Source organism: Limulus polyphemus, unplaced genomic scaffold (genome assembly GCF_000517525.1).
Source record: "Limulus polyphemus unplaced genomic scaffold, Limulus_polyphemus-2.1.2 Scaffold454, whole genome shotgun sequence".
Classification (NCBI taxonomy): Eukaryota; Metazoa; Arthropoda; class Merostomata; order Xiphosura; family Limulidae; genus Limulus; species Limulus polyphemus.
Window position 1 is genome coordinate 170,454 of NW_013666064.1, and position 7,813 is coordinate 178,266.

Consider the following 7,813-nt stretch of genomic DNA (forward strand, 5'->3'; position numbering starts at 1 on the left):
TGAATATACTTTGCATGACAGATAAGCAACATGCAAAAAGAAAAAAAAAAAGATGAGAAAAACATTGCTTTACAAATCTTAATACTTAATAAAAAAAATTTTTATTTTGTGTATAAAAGCATTGTAATGTTTTCTGATAATCTGCCAAATGTTGTCAACATTCGCTTACTAATTTAAAAATTATAACATGAAAACTATAACAAGCACAAAATGGTTACAAGGTTGGTCCCAGGGACCGAGCCCTTGCTGAAAAGAGTTAACAATGGATACTCAGAACACTTGATTAAGAAGAAAATAAAAATAAATATCAAGAATAAACATGGTGAAAACACAAGCCATATTGCCCTATGCCAGATGTCTCTTTAAACATACAGAAGTTATGTAAACATCAGAAAATTAAAACAGTATTCAGAAGCCAACACACAATATGACTGCAATGAATACACAACAAACCACTTAAAGACTTAATGGAGAGAAAGAACCATGTATATCTCTTGGGAATGAGGATTCCAATACACTGGAGAAACAAGACCAACAAAAGAGAGAATTTAAGAGCATAACAGATATTCAAGATGTGTCAATACCAATCTACCTACAACAGTCCATCATGCCAAAGAAGACTGTATGATAAACTAAAATAATACTGCAATAACAGGATATGAGCTACATGAAAGAAAAAGACAGACAAATTTTCCACATCCAACTACTAACACAATGAGTCGATCTAGCAAAAAAGTCAGCAAAACATGGATATGCCTTTTGAAAATATTCAATTAGTAGATTAAATTTCTAATGAAGGTCCTAGTTGAGTGGATAATGCACCAGACTTGCTATCATGAAGACCAAGGACTGAATCCTAGTTACTACCAATGTGAAAAATGTCCTGCTTAGGACTTTCTGCAGCTGGCAGCAAATTAGCAACCATAACATAAGATAGACTAATCGATAATTATTATTTAGTCATAAAAAAAAGTAGAGAATTAATGACTAGACTCAGGTGATTGTATAGCCTAATAATCATGAAAATGATAATATGCTTGCATTTTTCTCTTGGCATTTTGTGAAATCAAGCAGTTTTGATTTGATTACATCCAAGCCTAGAGAGAAAATTGATGCAAACCAAATTGAGTATAAGTATTGTGTGGAAGTGAAATAACAAGTGCAATATAACAGACAGTAACTGTCTAAAAGATCTTACATCTACAGAAGGCATGCTGCATGTTAGGTCTTGCAACAATTGTCATGGAAAATTATATACAAGATTACAAAATACCATTGTAGCATACAAAAAAAAGGACAGAAAGATCTGCTTGTAATTCTTGGCAAAACCAAAGGAAAGAGCAAAAACTAATAATCCATTACAAGTACACATAATGCATCATTATTTTTATTAGTGTGATATGGATAATTATGTAGTGTGTGTGTATATTTATATATATACACACACACATACATATATATATTCTTTTGGACATCACAAGTGTTCGTAGAAGACTTATTTGCATGTATTTCAGGTTCTAGGGATGAAGAATCTTGGTACTTTTGGGACAGATAGATTATTGTTCTTTGTTATTACTGATTTGATTTTAGTTTCAAAACATCTGCAGGCATTAAACATAAAACAAAAGTGAAAATATGACTGAGGATATCTTTTGATTATATTTTAAAATCTGAGAGAACCAAAGATGGATACTAGTTTTTATTTATATTTATAATAATGCTGATAAGTATGTATGTCTGTGGTTAAATGATGGGATATAAAATTACCCAGTTCACACAACACAGTTTGTAAGGAAAACATTTAAGTATACTCTACTTTTTTTTGTAATGTGAAACTCTTATTAGACATCAATCACAAAATAGAAAATGTCATTGAGAAGCAATATAAACCAGGCACCAATCCATTAAATGGCAAAACATTCATTCCCCTAAAATACCAAAATTATAATTTATATCCATGACAAAAACAGTTCAAAAAGTTTTAAATAAAATATTATAAACAAACTTTTACTACTTCTAAATACTATATTTTGTTTAAAAGCTAACTTAAGTTTGCACTACAATCACTACAGTCTGATCATTTCAAAAGTAAAACAATGAAAAAAATCTCTCCTAGCAAAAAAAAAAAGGTACAAATCTAATGTATAGTGCATATTCTGGGAAGAGCTCATTGAGCAAAAGTCATCCTTTTGGATGAATGATTCTATTCTTACCCCAGGTAAGAAGGCATACCCATGCATTTGCAAATTAAGAGAATATTGTGTAAAAGTTAAAAAGTTTAGTTACTTCACACTGTGATCATAAAACTAAATGTTCACATAATACTACTTCACTCAAAGCATTAAATTTCAAATTCAACATCATCCTCATGACTGCTATAATTTGAAAGCTTCAGGCAATATCAATTTCCAAGTTAGTATCAAAATGTTAATATCCAACACCATATTTTCTTAACTGGTTCTTATCTAAAGTTATTATTATGGATAATTACACAGTTAACACTACTCTTTGAGGAAGTGATATATCACAGTTACACTGTTTGATCATGCAAATGTTACAAGTGCATCAAAGCATCAACTGATTATATATGCATCTTTAATCTAAATTTCACTTTGGTCTCAATACACAAATATTGGTTTCATATTGCAAGCAATATCTTAAAAGTTTTACCAAATTAATATTTTTATAAATTATTCTGAGCCTTCAAAATATGCTCCAGGCTGCATGAAATACATCCATACCTCTAATATTTTTTAGTTTACAACTTAATGAGAGTGTAAAACCATATTATATGCCACCTCATACTACATAAATGTACAACTGGATCACAATTCAGCTAGCTTCAGTTCTGATTTTTATATTTACCTGCTTGGAGGAGACATTTTTTGTGCATTGTGGAGATACGTGTGCCAAATAATATAACATGCAAATGTATAACTTGTTTTCAAGAAAATTTACTCCCATGAAAACCAAAAAGTTTATTACATCCAAACTTTGTCTGAATATATAAAAATTCAGCCATCAATAAGTTTATATATTTATTCAAACAAACAATTCCATTACTTTCAAAGGATACTGGAAATTTTGAGACAGGACATACAAGTAAATATAAATTTTCATACAAAAGTAAATCAATTACAGACAGAGTAGGATTTAATAATGATACTTTACCAAAGGATCATATAACAGTTCCTTGTCATGTTGTAGTTGGTACACAGTTGAAAGAAGTTCATGAGTAGTTTTATCTAAACTTGTCCAACAGTTCTTGAAATCTCAAATTGCAGACATATGTACATTATAACAAGTCAGTAGATATTGTCTTGGCAACAGTTAATAAACAAGACATATATAAATATGTCATCTGCACATGCTGATCTCTTTAGACTGACATACTGGAGATAGCTATCAGTGGTAAGAAGAGTGACTCAAAGACAATCTATGAGTTCATTGATTTAAAATGTTAGAACTGTCCTGTGTAGCATTGCAATTTGCTAATTGATTAATCATTGTGCTCATTAGTAATTATTCTCACATGACAGTTGGAATAACTAAAAATAGTAATAATTGGAAACATTAATTTTGATTAGTTTATTATTTTCATGGGTCGTGATATTAATCACTTAAGTTGAACTACCTTGAATTCATTGAAAATAATTGTGAGAAATCATAACGGCATTATTTTGATTACTTGATTGTTTTCATGATAATTGAATTAATCTTAATTTTGATTAATTGATTATTTTCATGAAATTGATAAATTAGTTGTAATTTTGATTAAGCAATTAATTTACAAAACACTAACCAATGTAATCACTGCTAATAGGTAATCTGTTAAACTATCCAATTCTCTTTAGTATATAATACTATAATATTTCAGCTCTCTCAATCTCAGTCCCTTAGTTTGGTAAATTTATTTCTTTATTAAATAGTAACATACTCTCCTAAAGTTTAACTCTCAACACAGAGGCATTTTAACACTTCAAACTACACGGGGCAATTTTCTAAAGGGACTTGTCAGTACTGATCAGCTATAAGTATAGAAATGTACAAGTTTTTTGTATTACTTTAGGGGCCCGCAATACGAGAGGCATGTTGGTGCACTGCCCCAACATTAAATACATCACTGCTGCAGCATTAAAATTTTTTTAATAAACCTCATAATTAGTTCATAATAGAGTTAAGAGAAATAACTATCAAGTAAAGACACTGTCCTTCGTCTATGCATTTATTTAACAATGAATGTTTTTAAGTTAAATAAAGATTTGTTTTCACTCAGAATTACTTCAAAATAAATAGCTTGTTGAATCTCCTGTTATTCTGCTGATTTATCTTGTTGCTCTAAAGTAAAACAGTCTGACTTGAAACTACCACAAAAGGCAAAATGACCAGATTTTCTTGAGTCCAAAGAGGGACACCTAACTGATGAATAAAAAATTGGTTGCATTGAAAAAAATTAAAAACTTCTTTTCATTAAAAAAGCATAACATCTCATTATCATATTTTTTATTACATATTACTTTCTTTAACAAATCAAGTGTGTGTTTTGGAAACATGCATAAGGAAAGAATGACATTCATGAAAAATACATACCATCTAATCATTTTCTGCAGTTATAATTAACCTAGACATAAGAATTATTTAACAAAATTGTGTGAAAAATGCAAAATTTTGTTTAAATATTCATATAATATAGTGTGTCTAAGTGAAATGTTACAGTAATAAATGTATATATAGTGATGCAAACTGCAAGAATTTGAGACATAACAGAGTTGAAAATAAATTGTCAAAGATGTTTTGGACATTCTATGCATATCTCAAAATAAAGCAAACTAATTTCATATTGGTTTGTCAGTAATAACAATATTACTATGTATTGAACACTAATATACAACATTTCAGTGATTTCATAGTATAAAGGCCACCGGTGTTTGAATGAGACAATAAACAAGTTAATTTCATATTATTACATCCTCAATAAGTATATGATTATCTATGTATTTGAATGTTAATATATGAAAATGAATAATATTATTGAGAACAGGGCAAATCTTATGTGTAGTCACAGTACGGTAGTGCTTACCAGTATTAACTTTGATAATGAGGGACATTTAAGTTCATTATCTCCCAAAGCAGAACATTTTCACATCCCCCAAAGATTCTAGGGAATAGCAGAACAGGTAGCTCAAAAATGGAACTGTCCCACCAAAATCGGGATGTCTGGACACATTAACAAAGGGGCCATCTGGTTTTTCGATTCTGTTCCTAGACACCCATTCCCAAGTAAATGAAAAGTAAAAATTAAATCCACCATTTATTTTTCTGGAAATCATCAATTCCTCCTCTTAAACTCCAGCCTCTACCAATTATTGAAAACAACTACAAGTTTATAAAATCTCAGTTCTAGCTTCACGTTTATTACAACACAAGAAACATGACTAAATCTTAATCACTGAGTATTTTGCATAGGTAAAAAAGTGGCATGAAAGGTCATTAAAATTAACTGACCAATTTACACAGTGGGTTTAAGACAACATTTTTTCAAACCTACTACAAATTTAAAGAGTCGGTAAAATAGTTAAACCAAAGTAATGATGTTAAAATTTTATTTTGAATTTTGTTGCTGTGTAGAAAAAAAGAAAATAGAACAATATTTTTCACTTGGTGAAATTTAGATATTATTCTGAGGGTCTACCTTGCAAGATGCAGCTTCATCGATCTTCTTCAGATCACTTACCATTTTTAAGACATTAGTATTAAATGATACAGTAGTATCAAGTACTGTAAGAGGGAATTTAAAACGTTTTTAATTAGTTCAATCATTTCAGTAAGCTAGCATCTCTGGCTAATCCCGAAAAATATATTTATCTTGATGTGATGTGTTGCTAATTTACTGAACTCGGTGTTAACGACGTAACGTTAAGCCTAAATTTCAATAATCTGAATAAATCTAACGTAACTTTCTAATTCAGACCTTAGTTCTGTAGCCAGCAATGATAGAAACTAAAGTGAAGTTGTATATCCTAATATTATTACTGTCTAATATCAATAGCACGCTTAGTACTATACTATATATAATTATAATAGTATTAATAGTTAATATAAATTAAAATCACTGTCAACTTGTTAATGTTAGTGTCCCACTCCCAGTATTTCATATTCAACTTTCAAGTTAACTCTATGAACTTGAAAACTACGTTTTAATTTATAACAATATAAGATAAATAGTAACATGAAGATGTGTGATACTTCTTTTAAAAACTTCGCTATTTTTAGTATTAACAGTGTCTGCAGAATTATATATACAATTTCAATTTTCAAATTTTAGCAAGAAAGTTCATTAACTTAGTTTAACTTTTAAAACATTAATACTACACAATATTCAATAAAAGGGTTAAATTACAGTTATTGTGTAATTGAAATAACGTAAAAAATAATTAAAATTTAGTAACTTGCAAGATTGCGATGCATTTTATTTTTAATCTAGGCCTACTAAATTATATTTTAATTTACTCACTTTCGAACCTCTTCCACGAAACCATAGTTAGTACTTAATAATGGCACCCGGATGTTGTGTTTTGGCACTTAGAACGACATCTGGTAGAAATAAGAAAAAAGTAATAATAACAATACTGTGTTGTATGTTTGCATGTATTTTTTTAAATATTGAATTATCTTGACAAATACTTATTTCATCGTTACAGAAAAGAATACATTGATTTGATGCGTCACATTTTAATGTTAGGATTCAGCAAGCTTTATGTTTTAAAACCAAAGAAATGCGATAGTTCAAATCATAAGAATCAACGTATAAAATAAGTTTATTTGATAAATTTAGTTTGCCACTCACCTTCGTGACCATTCAGTTTCACATTTATTCAAAAATAGTAAATATCTGTCTGACAAAAATATTAAAATAATGCAAGCTACTAGCACAAGTATATTGGTCAGATAAAAAGTTTTTAAAATTAATAATCTATGAGGGAAGTGCCTTTCCAAAACATGTAATGCATTAGAGAAACCTCTACTAAATTTTATCATTTTCATCGAAAATTGTCTAACGTATTAGATCAAATTTGGTATAGCTGAATATTTTGTCAAGTTTTATTCAGTTAATCACTATTTCTTAATTGTTAAGAATTAACATATTTTAGCCATATCTTATTTCTACGATGCTTAAATTTGAATCACACGTTAGGGTGCAATAACAGCAACCATTTTCGAACGATTTAGTCTAGAACCTCGCTGTACTGTGGTAGTTTAATGTTAAACACCCATACTATGAATGTTCTTAATTATATTGATTATAACTTACAAACAATTGAAGCTTTCGATTTAAAAGAAACTTTGAAATCACAGTAAATTACAAAAAGTATCATTCGGGAATTTTTATCACACTACCTGTTAAAACTATTCAAGAAAGAAACTTTCCTTTTAAGATCAACAAGCTCAGTAAGTAATTGTATGTTGAAATAATATTAATATGCGTAAATCTTCCATAAGAGATGCATCTAATACTGAAGAAGAAGGTATACCACAGATTTTGCCTTTCATCTACACATATGAGAAGAGGATATTCTCGTACTTCTTAATTCCATTGATTATGATTTGTGAATGTATGTTGAAATAACTTAAAACTTTGTATTGTGCTAAAAGCAATGCTACGAAATTGATTTTATATTCTATAATAGCTGATTAATCTAGTAAATATTGGTGATTTGAGGATTTGATGAGTTTCCCACAGATGTCACTAGTATCAGATAACAGATCAAATTTCATAAGTAATTACAATTTTCTCTTATGTATATTCTAACGA

General features: G+C 29.2%; 1 protein-coding gene across 1 annotated transcript in view; it reads right to left on the reverse strand.

Annotated features, from left to right (window-relative positions):
• LOC106458379 (serine-rich adhesin for platelets-like) overlaps positions 1-6,529 on the reverse strand; it is a 16,252-nt gene extending 9,723 nt beyond the window's left edge. Inside the window, exon 1 of the mRNA XM_022384566.1 lies at positions 6,515-6,529. The gene's annotated coding sequence lies outside the window, so the exon portion shown is untranslated. The remainder of the gene's footprint in view (positions 1-6,514) is intronic.
• Between the last annotated feature and the right edge of the window lie 1,284 nt (positions 6,530-7,813).